The sequence below is a fragment of the Eucalyptus grandis genome, chromosome 8, assembly GCF_016545825.1.
Source record: "Eucalyptus grandis isolate ANBG69807.140 chromosome 8, ASM1654582v1, whole genome shotgun sequence".
NCBI classification, from domain to species: domain Eukaryota; kingdom Viridiplantae; phylum Streptophyta; class Magnoliopsida; order Myrtales; family Myrtaceae; genus Eucalyptus; species Eucalyptus grandis.
The window spans coordinates 72293444-72310594 of NC_052619.1; the positions used below are offsets into that span (position 1 = coordinate 72293444).

At 38.2% G+C, this 17151-nt stretch overlaps 1 long non-coding RNA gene and 1 pseudogene across 1 annotated transcript; both read right to left on the reverse strand.

Moving 5' to 3' along the window:
- Positions 1–6042: 6042 nt before the first annotated feature.
- Positions 6043–6878, reverse strand: LOC120287520 (annotated as a pseudogene).
- A 3760-nt stretch (positions 6879–10638) lies between these two features.
- Positions 10639–11747, reverse strand: LOC120287645. The gene is made up of 2 exons (XR_005545848.1): positions 11695–11747; positions 10639–11230 (listed from the first exon to the last, which is right to left on the reverse strand). It is a non-coding gene; the product is annotated as an uncharacterized LOC120287645 (long non-coding RNA).
- Positions 11748–17151: the final 5404 nt, after the last annotated feature.

Here is a 17151-nt window from a genome sequence, read left to right on the forward strand (position 1 = left end):
AGACACATCTCCATCCAAACAATCATCCTTTACAATGCTCGGCTTTAAATTAATTGAAATTCATGAACTCAATGGCTAATACAAAATCAAACGGCACTTCCATTACCTAATCCTGGTTCATGGTACTCCAGAGGTTGTCACGAGATTTTAGGATGCCACAGAAATATTGTAATAATCACGGAAACTGGGAAATAACATTAATCAATTACGGATAGATGATCGTACATTTTCGAGATTTGATCTGAGAGATAATTTTCTAAAATAAAAGTAACTTCCGGACGTAAATCTTGATCATCGAGTCCGAGTGACTTTAGACTTTCAGTCCCGAGTCGAACTTCCTCGAGACTTTAAGATATTGAGACTAGAAAGAATGACTTCAAATTGATTTTTCTCCAAAGGCTTTGTGAATATATCCGCCATTTGATTATTTGAATCAATAAATTGAATCGAAACTTCTCCATTTTGAACATGATCTCTAATGGAATGATGTTGAATCTCTATATGTTTTGCTCTTGAGTGAAGAATCGGATTCTTGGTGAGATTGATTGTGCTAGTGTTGTCACATTTGATCTCAGTGCATGAATCTTCAATTCCAAAGTCTCTTAGCTGTTGTTTTATCCATAGAATTTGTGAACAACAACTTCTAAGAGCTACATATTCTACTTCTGCCGTAGAAAGAGCTACGGTACTTTGCTTCCTTGAAAACCAAAACAATATCCTATTTCCAAGTAGTTGACAGGTGCCCGAGGTGCTCTTTCTATTAACTCTGCATCATGCTAGATATGCGTCTGAGTATCCAAGAAGAGTGAAGTCTCCTTCTTTAGGATACCAAAGACCTAAATTTGAAATTGAGGCAATGTATTTGATAATACGCTTTGCAGCACTTAAATGAGATTCTTTAGAGTCTGATTGAAATCTGGCACAAATACAAACACTAAACAAAATGTCAAGTCTAGAAGTAGTAAGATAAAGAAGTGGACCAATAATGCTCTTGTATAGCTTCTGATCAACTTTCTTTCCTCCTTCATCTTTGTCCAGCTTCAAAGAACTTGACATTGGTATATCAGCCTTTTTGCAATTCTCCAGTCCAAACTTTTTGACAAGTTCTTTAACATATTTTTCTTGATGAATAAGGTTCCCTCCTTTAGTTGTTTCACTTGAAGCCCGAGAAAGAAGGTTAGTTCACCCATTATGCTCATTTCAAATTCATCCTGCATAGACTTAGAGAATTTCTTGCACAGATTTTCATTAGAAGATCCAAAAATAATATCATCAACATAAATTTGAACAAGTAAAAAAATTTTGCTTTCTCTTTTGATAAATAATGTAGTATCTACTTTACCTTTGACAAAGCCATTTTGAATTAAAAACTTACTTAGTTTGTCGTACCAAGCTCGAGGTGCTTACTTTAAACCATATAGAGCCTTTTTTAGTTTGAATACAAAGTCTGGGTTCCTTGGGTCTTCAAAACCGGGTGGTTGTTCCATGTAAACTTCCTCTTAGATAAATCCATTTAGGAAAGCACTTTTGACGTCCATTTGGAATAACCTGAAATTCTTATGACAAGCAAAAGCAAGTAATAATCTAATTGCTTCTAACCTTGCTACTGGCGCGTAAGTCTCATCATAGTCTATCCCTTCTTCTTGTGTATATCACTTGGCCACGAGTCTTGCTTTGTTTCTTACAACTTTTCATTTCTCATTCATTTTGTTCCTGAAAACCCATTTAGCTCCAATGATGGATTTTTCTTTTGGTTTATGAGTCAATTCCTAGACATCATTGATACTGAATTGCCTGAGTTCTTCTTGCATAGTTTCAATCAAGATTTCATTAGTTAAAGCTTCTTCTATACTTTTAGGTTCTATTTCAAAAATAAGAGCCACATCATTAGACTCTTCACGCCTTTTGGATTTTGTGCGAATTCCTTCATTAATATCACCAATAATGAGATCTTTAGGATGACTTGACTCATGCTTCCGATTCTTTGGTTGATTTGTCGATTGTTGATCATTTTCTCATTTGAATCTTCGATGATCATTTGTTCTTTGGACTTCGAAGTCCGAGCTACGGAGATTTAGACTTTGTAGAGTCCGGAGCAGGTTCAGATTCTTCAAGTTGAGTCTGAATCGATTCATTTTGCATAAAGTCTTGAAATTTGACATTCATCGATTCCTCCACAGATTGAGTCTTTTTGCTATATACTCGTAAGCTTTGCTTGTAATAGAATATCCAAGGAAGATACCTTCATCTGATTTTTCTTCAAACTTACAAACTCGATCATTTGTATTTTTCAAAATAAAACATTTACATCCAAATACATGAAAATACGAAACAATTGGCTTTTTTCCTTTGAATAACTCATAGGGAGTTTTCTCCAAAATATGCCTTAGAAAGACTCTATTAATAATATAACACGCTGTAGAAACTGCTTTAGCCCAAAAACGAGAAGAGATATTACTTTCAATTAAAAGAGTTCTAGCCAATTCCTGCAGCGATCTATTATTTTTTTCCACGACTCCATTTTGCTCTAGAGTATATGGTGAAGAGAACACATGCTAAAAACCAGATTCATCACAGAATTTTGCAAAATCTTGATTTTCAAATTCGCCTCCATGGTCTGTCCGTATACTTGAAATAACATATCATTTCTCATTTTGAACCTTTTTAGCAAACTTTATAAAATAAGAAAAGGTTTCAAACTTACTTGCCAAGAAATATACTCAAGTGAATTGTGAATAACCATCCACAATTACTAGGCAGTATTTCTTACCTCCAGTGCTTTGAGTTATGTTTTCCCAACACACATGGTGTGCATTGATCATAATTTTGGTATGTCAATTTGGGTAGTCCACGAACAAGCTTCTTTGCTGAGATTTTGGCTATTTGCTTCATGTTGATGTGCCCAAGTTTTCTATGCCATAAGTTTGCGTCATCTTGAATTGAGATTAGATATTGGATTTCATCTTATTTGATATCCAAGAGGTAGATATTCCCATGGCTTCGCCCCATGAAAGACTGAGAGGAATCTTTACTGGTTCCTAAATATATTCCTTCTTGAAAGTTGATTTTGAAACTAGTGTCGCACAGCTGACTGATGCTCAGCAAGTTGTAGTTGAGTTCTTCTACTAAGGAAACATTACTAATCGCGAGGCTTCCAATCTTTACATTTCCGTATCCCACAATTCTTCTTTTGCTATTTCCTCCAAAAGAAACTTTTCCACGACTAACTTGTACAAGTTTTATGAAGCAATTTGAGTCTCTTGTCATATGTCTTGAGCATCCACTATCCAAGTACCATTTAACATTTTTCTTGATAGTGACCTGCATTTAGAAAAGAGACTCAAGCTTTCTTTGGTACCCATATTTTTTTGGATCCATTGGTGTTAGTGTAATATACGGTCTTTGTCCATACCTTCTTAACATGTTTCCAAACCATAGGACATTCTTTCTTAAAATGATTTGAGCTATTGCACTTAGAATATTTAAGAGTACTGCGACCTACTGGTTTTACAAAAACTTTTTGGAAATGATTTTTATAAGAATCTCTTGTAGGTCTTTGCTTAATTATTTCCTTTACTTTAGGAAAATCAATTAGAGGAATGGTTTCAATAGTCATTCCTAAACATGATTTGTTGAAGTAAGGTCTTTGTGCTTTGAAAGAATTTTTTCAAGTTTCTCAGATCCTATAGAGAATCTTTTAGAAATACTTGAGATATCATTTTTCAAGAATGCATTTTCTTATGAAAGATTGTTTGCATTTTCTTTCAAAGTAGTAATACTTTTGTCTAAACTTTTAACCTTTTCTTTCCAAACATTTTCCTATTGTTTTAATGCAGAATTTTCCCTTTTAAGTTCAGAAATCCTTTTGAGAGAGGTTTTGAGACTAAGACACAATTTATCAATATATATAGAGACTTTAGTAGGGATTTTCAAATTACTTACCTCGACTTCAGCGTCCGAGTCCGAGTCGTCTCGGAGTCCGAATCCGAGTCCGATTGTGCCATGAGACAAATATTGGCATAATCATCATCACTTTCCTCACATTTTGTATCACTCCAAGTTTCTTCTTTAAGTGCCTTTCGATATTTCTCAACTTTTCCTTTCTTTTTCTTCAGAATGGGACATTGGGTCTGATGTGTCTCTTTTTCTTGCATTCAAAGCAGACTACATCTTTATTGGATTCATCATCCTCAACTGACTTAGTCTGTTGCTTTTGAAAACTTTGTTTCTTTGAATTGAATATTCTCCCCTTTCTGTTTAGTTTTTAGAATCTTCTTATCATGAGAACGAGCTCTTCATCATCCATATCGTCTTCAGAATGCGTGACATCGAATCATCATTAGATTTTAATGCAATGGATTTCTTACCTTTAGGATCTTCATCTTCGTTGATTTGCTCCACTTCATAAGCGAAGAGTCCCTACCAATTCGTCAACAGAGAGTGGCATGATTCTTTGTGTCTCCCTTATTGAGGTCTTTATGTGATTCCAATCCTTGGACAGTCCACGCAGTAGCTTGTTTACCTTCATGGGTCCAGAAATTGGTTGACCTTGATATTCAAGACCATTCACGATTTTACGTAAAACGACTAAACATGTCGGTGATAGATTCTCCTGATTTCATTTTGAATGCTTCATATTGATCGAGCAAAATGTTGATTCTGGTTTCTTTCACTCGATTAGTTCCTTCATAGGTGATATGTAATCTATCCCAGACTTCTTTAGCTGTTTCACAAGAAAATATTCTGTTATATTCAGTAGGAGATAATGCACAATATAAAGAATAAATTGCTTTTGCATCAAGAGCTTGTCTCTTGGTTATCTCTTCTTGAGTCATTTCACTAGACTCAACGGCTTCTTTTCCTCTTTCTAAGACTGGTACAGTTTTAGGAATGATTCATTTGTCTACCACATCCCATTCCAGATGATCCTTTGATCTTAGGAATGCATTCATCTTGTTTTTCCAAATGTTGTATTCCTTTCCATCAAAATAAGGTGGTCTGGTATTTATTTGCCCTTCAACCAGACCTGAAGCCAACATACTAGCCATGAATCTTTAACTCTGAAGTAAAACACTTCAACTTAAGTGAGTACATAGGCTCTGATATCAATTGTGAAAGCTAGTACGAGCACCTAAAGGGGGGTGAATAGGTGCAAAAACAAATTTCCCGAGAGAAGTGTGCAACACTAATCAACAATAGATTATGAAAAAGAAAATTATATTCTTGTAAGCAAATTGAGTTACGATCAAAGTAAAAGAGTGTAGGGAAGAGAATAAGAACACAGAATTTATAGTGGTTCGGCTTAATCCAAGCCTACATCCAATCTTCCGCACTGACAGCCCACTGACCAGATTTCATTATGAATCAAAAAAGTTGTTACAGTAAAGCTCTTCCTTGATTCCACAGTGTAGAGACTCTGCTATACTTCCTCAAGATCTCACAAAGATATAAACTCTCTTTTGAGTACAAGATTTTGCTCAACAATTAAATTGACTAAGAACAATGAGCTTCAGACTTTGGAATTCTTCTATCGCGCACACACTCGAACAACTTGGAACATCTTCCTTATATACTCCTTCATGCCATCACACCCGTTGGCACTTACCAAAGGAGTTCTTCCAATCTACCCATTGGACGGAATCAATTAGGAAGATTTCGAGTTATTTAAAGAATATGACGATAGCCCACCAATCATGCTCGCCCATACAATCAGGATCTAGGTTTCCATAAGTAGAACCTTCCAAGTATACTTTGCCAATCAACGGATCCAAAATCCCTTAATCAATCTCAATTTGAATAATAGATTCCGACATGTTATATCCAGCTAAGAGACCTTCTTCAGTTGATAGAATCAAATCCTTAACGAAATACTCAATTATGGATAAGCCTTATTCGACGGTCTAGAAACTGTCAATGAGAATAGACTTTGAGTCTTGAGTTTAGCGATCCGGAGGTCTTGAGACTTTAATGGAAGAGTCTGTAAGTTTTCAAACTAGATTGATGGAAATATTTTGTCAACTTCAAAGCACTCAAGGAAGTTTTCTACAACACCCCTCGGATCCCAAACCAGACACTTTCAAAAGGGAACGGTAATGTCTTGTATTGGTCGAACACGTACCTGACGTTAGGATTTCAGTACGGAAGCGTCGCGTCAAAGAACTTTTTAAGTACCAGATCGAAGGTAGGGCTAACTTGGATGGCTGGATAGCCCCAAACTGCAATCACACCCTCTGGCTTGCGGAGGACACGATTCACGAGAGAGTAGAATTTGGGGAGTTCAAACCAATGTATGGCTTGAGCCGCGATGATTAGGTCGATAGAGTTCTCACCACCAACCATGGTTAACAATTCATCATCAGAGATGGATGGCGGAGAGTGCATGTACTGAACGTGGGGATATGGGATAGCATAATTTAGCTGTGACTCGCTCGCGTCCGTGGCAATCACTTGCTGATAATGCTCTGGTGAGGGAAATGAAGCAAAGGAAACAAATGGCTAAGGAACAACACGAATAAATATGTTTTCTTAGAACAGGACGGTATAATCGTCTACATACAGTAATTGATTGTTAACTATTGGCTGTGTAGCTAGCGGTTCATAAAAACAAAGGTGGAAATGAAAAGATTTCATCTAGCTTAACAATAAATTTAAATTAAGAAGAGAACAGTCATGTACAGAAGCGCAAGCATATTCGAATTCGCATGAGAAGAAAGTGAGACAGAGAAAACCCTAAGAGCAACTTGACCATTGCCGGTGCCAACGTCCCAAGCCAAGGGTTGGCAGGGGGTGAGAGTGGCCAGTTTTTGGTACCACTCTCTCGGATATGTCAGCCTCGCATCTGCGTATATCTCCACTTGCTTATCGAACAGCCCCGCCATCACCCTCACACAAGCTCTCTCTCTCTCTCTCTCTCTCTCTCTCTCTCTCTCTCTCTCTCTCTCTCTCTCTCTCTTCAACCGGAATTCATACATGTCATGCGAAACTTCTTGAATAGGAATCAAGTCAACATACGAAGGCCATGACAATTACTTGGGAAAGTTAGGGGGGCTGTAGTCGACTGGGCTTGGAGTTTCAAGGTTTGTACAGGAGCAAGCAAAATCGAACTTGACATGTGAAATCTGAGGAGAAGTGGAACACATGATTCTGCAAATTGTAGGGATTTTAATATTTCCGCTTGGTAAGGGTCTGTGATTGAAGAATATATAAAATTTGGTTCATTTATGAAATAGACTTCTTTTTTCCTACTTTTTATAGACTTTGTTCGAATGGTACCTCCCCTTGGCAAAGCTTGCTTGCTATAAGGTACGAGTTCTTTCGTTTTCTTATCTTCTTGGCCAGTAAGCTATATGGTACTTGTTCAAATAATAATAGTTGGTTGCATGAAAACTAATTATTTGGGAGAATACGAATTCTCTTATTCAATGATTAATTTCAAATTTCCTCATCAATTGAGATTAGTGGGTGAAAATGGATTGTGACATGTTTTGACGTTAAAGATGGCACATTTGGGCAATTTATCTTGTTTAAATAGAGAGGATTGATTTTTTTAAAATAAAAATAAGAATGAAGAGTATTGTTATATATTTTCTGGAAAACCTCTGTTTTATTTCTAGCTTAAAACAAACCGATGGAGTAGGCCAACCACTTTAAAGCAATTCCTCGCAAATCTCAAAAGTCATTTCCCACCCTTTTGATGGGATTGGAAGGCTAAATTTAGTCAGATGTACAAAAATTAATTTACAATATCATATGACCACAGTTCTCAAAAATTAAAAGATGGGTCGTTCATCTTGTTTTCAAGCTTACTTATGATTTCACTTATATTGACAAATATCTATCTGTACACATGAGTTTTAATAGCTTTTGGAAAAAACACATATAGCTACGGTAGCTAGACATGTGCTAACACAAGACATGTGTTCTATTTATATATGTTGATCTGTTACATATTGAAGTTATTGGGCACAACTAAGTCATGAGAGCTATTGACTTTAGTAGCTTTACAAGGGACCCAAATTATAAAATAGGTCACATAAATAAGGTAAATGTAAAAGTTGCTCCATTACATATCAACTATCAACAAAACATTTTTTTAAAAAAATCCAATGATAAGTTGGATCTTGAAGTTTTCAATGAGAGAATTCCCTATAAACCCGTGCCTACATCTCTACTATTAATACAACAAATCCAACGGTTATTAAACCTCATCAAAGTAATCCATCAAAAACCTTGCCTAAATTTAGATAGACTATGATAATCCATGAAATATCCAACGGAGTCTCTAGCTTGGATGGAGCCCGACGCTAATAGTCAAAGCCTACTTGAAATTAAAACTGTAAAGTATTGATCGACACACGGCGACGCCGTTTTCCACCAGTCCTGTCCCGTGCCGCAAACTACCCTGCTATCCAAATACTTGAGGATCTTCGTTCCTGCTCAACACACCACCGCCAGCTGTGCCGGCTGTGATCCTCGGCTACATCATCTCTGAAAACCTCTTCTATCGAGCTGACCGTCGACGCTGCTGCCGTCAATCGGCTCCAAAGGCGTGCAAGACGTGCTCTGCTTTACTCTGCTGTGCGGCTGGGAGTTTCGCAACGACGGATTCGCACTTGGAATCCATTCGTTCACTTTGATCCCGACAGGCAGTGATAACCTAAGTCTAAACTTGAGTTGGTGACGGATTATAGCTTCGTCGTTGTCCATTGACCTGGTAATTTCATTCTCTTCTTTTCTGCTTTTGTTTTGGAGAGTTGTTGCACCGAGCCATGTTCATGATACTCATGGGAAAATCACCGAAAAAACTGAGCTTTAACTTGATGATTTGCGATTTCATTGTTGTTCTAATGCTGATTTTAGAGCGAGAAACAACTTCAATTTCATAACTGGACTCGATCCTTGCAGTGCCTACAATCTGTTTGATGAAATGCATTAAAACATTCTTGTGAAATAGGCTTCGATATCAGTCAACCAGAACGTATATTGATGTTTTATATATTTTGATGTTAATTTTGTAGCCATTAGGCAAAGTTTTTCTTTCAATATGATCATGGTTATGGAACATGAATCGCAGTTCCTTCGGTTCCGTGTTTTTCTGCGTTATGTGATGTACTGCGGTGGTTGTTGATGGTTCTCACTAATGAGAAATGTCTGGAGGTGGATGATGCAAGTTCAGATGTCTGGCGATGCTTATCATCAAGTTCCTAGCAGCATTAGTATCCCCTTATCCATCCAGAGTTAATGTTCATTTTTGAGGTGCTTCTGTTTAGTCTGCAATAAGAATAACAAAGGAAAGAAAAGGAAAAAAAAATGAGGAAATGGGCTTTACAATGGGAGATATACTGAGTGTTCATTTTAGGGCTTTTCGGTTCATCCATAGGTTGTAAATGGGTTTTAATGTTGTTGCTGTTAGAAGTGGAAATGGGCTTACTGCAATCAGAACAAAATGGGCTTTGATGGGTTTTCTATTCGAAGTGGGTTTGTTTTAAATAAGCCCACTAGTGTCCGTGGCCCAAGCCTTGTGAGTCCAGGTCTAGTCCATGTTCGGATTGGGCCCAAGGGCCCAGCCTAAGTCCCTTTTTTCAAAATATAAAAAAATTTGAAAGTAGTAAAATACTAAATAAAATAAAAAATAAAAATTAGAGGATATTCGAAAAAAAAAAATTTGAAAATGGTACAAAACAAAGACCTTGATTAGGTTGCTTAAGTTTTAGCACAAGACTTAGCTTAGTTTCATTTAATTAGTGTGCATAGGGATTTTAGTGATTACTTTTGATTGGTTTTTTTATCTTTTAGAAAGGAATTAGACTCATTTTGAATTTACCTCATGGGATTGCTCTCTAGGGGCGTAATAACAAGGGCATGTGTATTTTTTGCTTAACACTTTATCGGGCTTACCTCCTTAACTTCGATCTTATTGATTATGATTGTTTACTTACCCTTGATTGCGTGCTTTTACATGGACATCATTGAATGGCATGGGGTAACGAAATGATTATAAATCACATGGATATATTAGGTAAACAAATCGATCAAGTTATTGTACCTTTAGGGTACTAGTTAGGCAATTAGCATAATCATGTCCCTTATCCAACTTGACTCTTAATCGGCCCTAGCAAGCTAGTGGTGGCTCATTCTCATAGAAATCTTTTAGTATTAATCGAATTTAAAATGTAAACTCCAACGTCACGCGAAATAAGGGCTTGTAAGAACCCTAGTCATTTGGGAATGCTAACTCAACATGATCTCTAAATTTGCTCCCCAACACCACATCGGGAGGGTCGCAATAGGTAAAAATTGCCATCTTTAATTGGCCTTTTGAGAGGCCATTACATCAACTTGGAGAGTTTTGTACATGAGGATGAATACGTGAATTCCTTTCCTAATGAGATGTTCCTGCTTTTGTTTAATTACTTTTAAGATGAGTAAGAATGGTGGAAGCGAAAATGCATTTCGTGATGGACGAGAAGCCCTGACTAATTGGGCCTGCCTTCACGAACAAATCGGAGTCGGTCCATACTATGATCAACGATGAAAAAGGCCTTCAAGGGGGACGAATTCTGGGAATCACCTGTCTGCCCGAAAGGCCAAGGACGAAGGATTTGGTCATGGGGAAAGGCCAATGAGTCTTGAACGATATCGGCAAAGAGAGATTCATAAATCATGTTTCTACAGGGCACCTCTCGACATAATGAGATGCATACACTAAATCGGAACTGATTAACAAATAAAATCCAAACAAATTCGTGGGACATAAATAGAGCACTTGCATACCATTGTCATTTTACGGAGGGAAAAGAGAGGAGAGGAGTGAATAACATCTGAACAATCGAAAAGGAAAAGAACAAAAGCTGATAAGAAATGAAAGAGACAAGAAACTGACGTGGTTTCGCCGATCAACTCTCGAGACCGGAAGGAGTCACAGTCATCTCTCCACGTGTTTCGAAAGAAAAAAAATAAGCCAAGTGCATCATTCTGTTCCATCTCTTACGTCTTCTTTGGCTTCTTCATCATCGATCTCGTCCTCTTTCTTGTTGTTGCCATCGATTCGCCTTCTCCTCTCGCCTTCCTCCTTCTCTTCATCGTTGTCCACGGAATGAACTTGTGGATGCCCGCGAGATGAATACAGAACCTCCTACGCATTGTCGTCCTAGTCGCCGTCATCGTCCTCACCGTTGTAGCTGCCCCCATCGTCGTATTCATCGTCGTTGTAGCCATCACTGTCATCTTGCTGAGGAGAGGGATGTTCGGAAATATCATGTTTAAAGTGGATTAAACATCTTGAGAAGAAAAGGTCAAAATCCCCAAATATCATCTGACATTAATCCCTAGTTTGAACACCCAAATGCAATCAACTAGCAAGAATCAACATAATCCCTTAATTGCGTCCAAATTGACCAATAAAAAATTTTTATGAGACTTTTTTTTATTACCTTTTCTTTTTCTCTGTGTCGATAGTTACTCAGATTTAAAGAAAGGCAAAGCAAGGGACGATGATGTACAGAAAGCCCTTCTTTAAATTGTAAACCAACAATTTCAATATCAATTTCTTCAATCACAGTTTTTAGTTGCAGCAAGCTCTCGATCTAGAGCAATAACTCTTGCCAGATTTATTTTCAGCGTTTCAAAAAATTAGCGCAAATATTGAATAGCAAACAGATTTCAGCTGAGTTTTAGGTTGTAGTGGCCTCTTACCTCCTCTTCGGCTTCTTCATCGTCCCTCTCTTCCTCTTCCTCTTCCTCGTCCTCGTCCTGTCCTCGTCTCTGTCACCTTCCTCGTTGACATAATTGTTCTTATCGTCATCGCCCACGGAATAAACTGGCGCAATCCCATGAGATGACTGCAAAACCTCATGCAAATTGTTGTCCTCATTATCCTCGCCATCCTCGTTCTCGTCCTCGTCTTCGTCATCCTTGCTATTGCTGTAACCGCTGACTTCACCTTCGCCTTCCTTGTCAACATCGTCGTTCTCATTGTTATCGTCCTCGGAACAAACCAGTGAAGACCTGCGAGACGAATGGATCTTGTCGACCTCATCATCCTCACCGTCGTTGTTCTCATGGTCCTCATGCATGTTGTCGTCATCATCGTCGTCATCCCTGCCATCCTCATTGTCCTCGTCATTGTCATCCTCCCTACCGCCATGCTCATGGTTGTCATCATCCTCACCACCATCATCTTGCTGAGGAGAGGGAGTTTTGAAAATATCATATCTAAGATGGATTAAACATCTTAAAGAAGAAAACAGATTCCCCAAATATCATATGACAATAATCCATGGTTGAACACCCAAACGCAAGAGCCTAGCGAGAATCAACTTAAAGGGTTTTCCTCACACTTAATCACCCTAAGAATGCTTTCTAAATCATCAATCGAACACAAATCTATTAGAATCAAGCAGCATTCACAATAGATCATAATAGATTCTAATATAATCAAGCAGCATTCACAATTCGACCAAAAAAAAGAAAAAGAAAAAAAGCAGCATTCCCAAATTCACACATCTTCATTCCCTCAAAATTGGAACGGAGCAACTGTTAGGCTCTGATTTACTTCTTCATGACTTTCCCAAGATTTGACATAAGTTAAGAAAATAAGGAAATCTGATAGGGAAATTTGGGAGAAGCAAATGAGGTTTCGCATAGAGAAATTCGAAGAGATAGGAAAATCGGAATGTTGAGAATGATTCAGAGGAGTAACGTGAGACAAGTTCGAAGCACCACAACATGTAGCTGGTAAGATTTGTAAATACCCCTCTTGCCACATGTTTAAGACATCATTTACGTTGTCACTATACATTGGGATTGAGGTGGAGCATATATATCAGATTTCACAAGCTAGTATAGTTGATTGTTAGAGGTATATGCCATGTGTAGGTGTAGTAGTAGAGTTGATCTTTCACATATTGTTGGTAATTTATATGATCAGCCTACATGGAATGGGTCCTGCAGTAGTCCGTTGGGATGATAGGGAAAGCAGTTCACGTAGTGTGGTAGTAATTTGGTAAGTAGACCCAAGTCAAGCAGGCAACCTAGAGCGTGGTGGATTCGTAAGCTGTCGTGTTGTTACTTTTGTGGTTTGTGATACGAGTTGGAAGGTTTTGTTACGAGACACGGTAATTTCATCAATGACTGAGGCCAAAAATAGTGACGGAGAAAGAAGTGGAAGAGGTAGTGTGGCTGAAACTAAATGACATGGCATATGACATGACAATGACATGGCAATGGCGTGGCATAGGTGTTGACATGGCATGTACGATGAATGATGTGGCATATAACATGACATAATGACGTGGCAAGACGATGCAACTTAAGCTATCCAAAGAAGGCGTTGGAAGAGCATAGCAATGTAATGTGACAAATCACGACCATGACTAGGCTGCAAACTTGAGCCAATGTCGAGATTTGTCGAAAATGTCAGCTTGGATTCAAGTGAAGGGATGCAAATAGGCATCTACATGTGTATGGGCATTCAGAGGGTCAATCCCCGATGCTTGCAGAGGCACTGGTGAGTCAAGCCACACTAGGTCAAGCCTAATTGCCAGGAGCCTGAACCAGCTAGCATGGCTCAACCAAGCACGCAATGGAGCTGAGGACATGCATAGGATGCGTTTTACCCCTATTTTCAAATCTTTTTGGTATTATTACATATTGTATCTTCTTGAAATTGGTATTATTACATATTGTATTTTAGTTTGAGAAAAGCAGCATTAGAGGTTGAGCGAAACACTGGATCATGATTGAGTGGAATTAGAGCTTGGAATCGAGAGATTATTTTTCATGTTAGAATCTCCTAGTTTGTAGTGGTATCATTACTATTGTTCCTATGAATTTAGATCACTCTTTGAACTGAGCTATGTAAATTGGGGCGTGTTGAATCTTTTTCTTATTTAATTTTCTGATATCTCGTAATTTTGTTAGATTGCATGATCCTATTCAATCATATTGATTTTATTAGGTGGAAAAGAAGTCATGAAGTTTCATCATCAATTTTTGGGCTTAAAAATAGGTTCCATGTCATTTGAATAATTGTGATAAGCACGGAATGAGCTAAAAGCACAAATATGAAGGACAATATTTTATCGATCAGACGATGAATGATGTAAGAACCCTGACCTTGCTTTCAAAGTTGACATAAGTATAGCAAATAAAATTCCTAGTAAACTGGAAATTTGTAATGAAAAATTTTCCATGGTTGCACATTTTAGAATCATGTTATTGTCTCTCTTCACTAGAATAAAGCAGAAATAAAAAGCGAATAAAGCAGAAGAAACAATGATGATCCATGAATAAAAGAAGGTGTACCTGTTCCAATAGAGGATCCCCCATTTCGGGAAAAGTTGTTTCGATAGTAGAGTCCGCCGCTTGTGTTTGTGCATTCATAATCATCTCTTTGTAACACTCCCAAGTGATGCTTGAATTATGTGGGTCAGGTTTGTACATTTCCTCTTCATCAAATGGGCTAGTGTTGATTAACTGCTCACAACCCTTTATATCTATCCGGCAATGCTTTGGTATTTTTGAGCTTGATGGCTCGAAAATCCTTTTCACTGATCTGCAGAGAACAATGACCAACTCCTCCAAACGCTCTAACTTGTCAATGCCCTCGACAACCTGCAGCTTCTTGCATGTCCAAATGTCTAAACTTTTCAAATTCTTCAAGTTTGACAAACCGCCTAACCTTTTTAACGAAATGCAACCGAAAACAGAAAATTTTTCCAATGCTTCCAACGTTGAAACAAATTGAATCTCTTGTGGCTTTGGGCAATGACCCAGCGTGAGATCTCGAACCATCTTTAAGGAGCGTGAGATGGTGTACACTCTCCTCCGACCACCAGTCAACTTAAGAGCTTGTAGCTCGTTGCATCCTAGCTCCTCCTCCGACAGACAAACCAACCTCTTTAAAGAATAATTTCCATAAATACTTAACACCTCCATTGATTTTAAGACACCGTGAAATTGAAGTTTGACTAGCTTGGAGCAAGTCGTCACACTAACATCTCTGAGCTTATTCAAACTTGATGTAATGGATATTCTTGCAAGACATTCACAAGATCCGATATCCAACTTTTCCAAATTAGGAAGCCCATCGAGTTCCACTTGTTTCACTCGAGTCTTTGAGAGCTTTAGAACTCTCAAGCTTGATGGAAGTTGTTTCAGCGTTTGCAAGTCTAGTCTATGGAGACCAAGTTCTTCCAGCAGAGAAAGGGAACCCCACTCTATGGATGTTGCGTGGACATTTAAAAGGTTCAATACCAACTTTCTCAGTTTGAATAGCTTCCCAATACTTAGCAAGTCGCAAGGTTGAGTTATATTTGAACTATTACAATCTGATAGGGTCAGTTCAACTAGATTAGTATGGTTTGAGATGTCAGGGATACTTTGCAGCAAATTAGATTCAAGCCTCAGAGTGGTCAAACTTTTTGGAGTAGGGAGGCTCAATGACTCTAATTTCGAAATTGAGTCAGGGAGTTCCCTCAAGCTCTCACAATATACAAGAGAGAGGTGCTGAATCTTGTTTGCAACTCTTGAATCTTTTCTAGGTCCAGCTTTGTCAATGACTCTAATTTCGAAATTGAGTCAGGGAGTTCCCTCAAGCTCTTACATGATTCAAGAGAGAGGTGCTGAAGATTCTTTAATTCGCCAATTTGTTCAGGCAACTCTTGAATCTTATGACAACTACCTAGGTCTAGCTCCGTCAATGACTCTAATTTCGAAACTGAGTCAGGGAGTTCCCTCAAGCTCTCACAATATTCAAGAGAGAGGTGCTGAAGATTCTTTAGTTCGCCAATTTGTTTAGGCAATTTTTCAAGTGCCTCACAATGCCTCAAAATCTAAGTAAGTCAGCCTGCTTCAGTTTCCCAATAGAGCAACTAATTTTCTTCAAAGAAAGGCATTCAAAAAAACTCAACTTCTCTAAAACTAAGAGTTCGGAAAAGGTTGGTGTCCCGTGTATCAAATGACATGACTGAATGATGAGAACCTTCAACTTCTTTGCCTCCTACAGAAGAAGATGAAACATTAAGACAGAGAATTAGATGTCTATAAAAGAAATAAATATGGATTTAGGCTCCCAACTTGTATCGTTTGTCATTTGATCCTCTCACTAAATGAGAAAATTAGACTGTAAATTCATTAAATTTTGTCCTTTATTGAATGAGAAAATTAGACTAAGGGGGATTCTAACATACCTTGATTAGGCTCTTGAACGCATCTTCTGTCCACTCATAGCCATAAGTATGCAACACAACCACGTTTTCTAGATGCAAATTGGTTGGCATAAACGCTCGATCATCGTTGGCGGGACCGTGACGGACCAAATTAAACCATTTCAACTTGGAAAGACAGCCAGCGAAGTTGCCTTGCATGCTTACGTCATCCATCCAAAGAAACTGTAGATGCGGGAAACGCTCAATTTCCTCCCGAAAGACGGTCGGACGAGGGGTCATCCCATCGCCTTCCAAAATGGAGTGCTTGAACGCTTTTCTTTTCCTGCCAATGACATTGAGGAGCAGGAGCAAGAATTTGTCAATATCCCACAATTTTATTTCATCGAGAGAAGAAAAAATGAAATAGAAGAGTAGCTCTCAATTCAGAAACGTGAATCCTCAATTGAGAACATGGTAAGCAATTTCTATTCAAATATGGTCATACTTTACCTCTGTCGAATGTAATTTGCAAATGATGTCATCTGTATCCCACAACCTAGTAGGCCCTTCCTCAGCAATTGCTCTTCCAAGATCTCTAAACTGATCATGCATCCAAAATCTATTGTTGTCTAAAACCTTTATCATGCACCTCTAATAAGTACATCAATAGCAGACTCAGGGTAAAACCCACAATCATCCCCACATGAAGACTGGCTCAGTCTTTTCTTCATTGATGAAAAAGCATGCAATATCAAGAAATATGTTTGTTGAACGCGTTTCCAAGGCATCATAGGTAATCTTTAGCTTTCCCAAGACATCATTATGAGGTTTACTGCGTAGCTCCTTTAGCCTTTCTTTCCATATTCCTTCCTTTTTCTGATTAAAAAGCGATGCACCTATTGCTTGAATAGCTAAAGGTAGTCCACCCGTGGTCCAGACAAGTTCCTCTGAAAGAGTGTAGTAATTAACTGGAGGAGACTTGTCCTTGAAGGCATGCCTACTA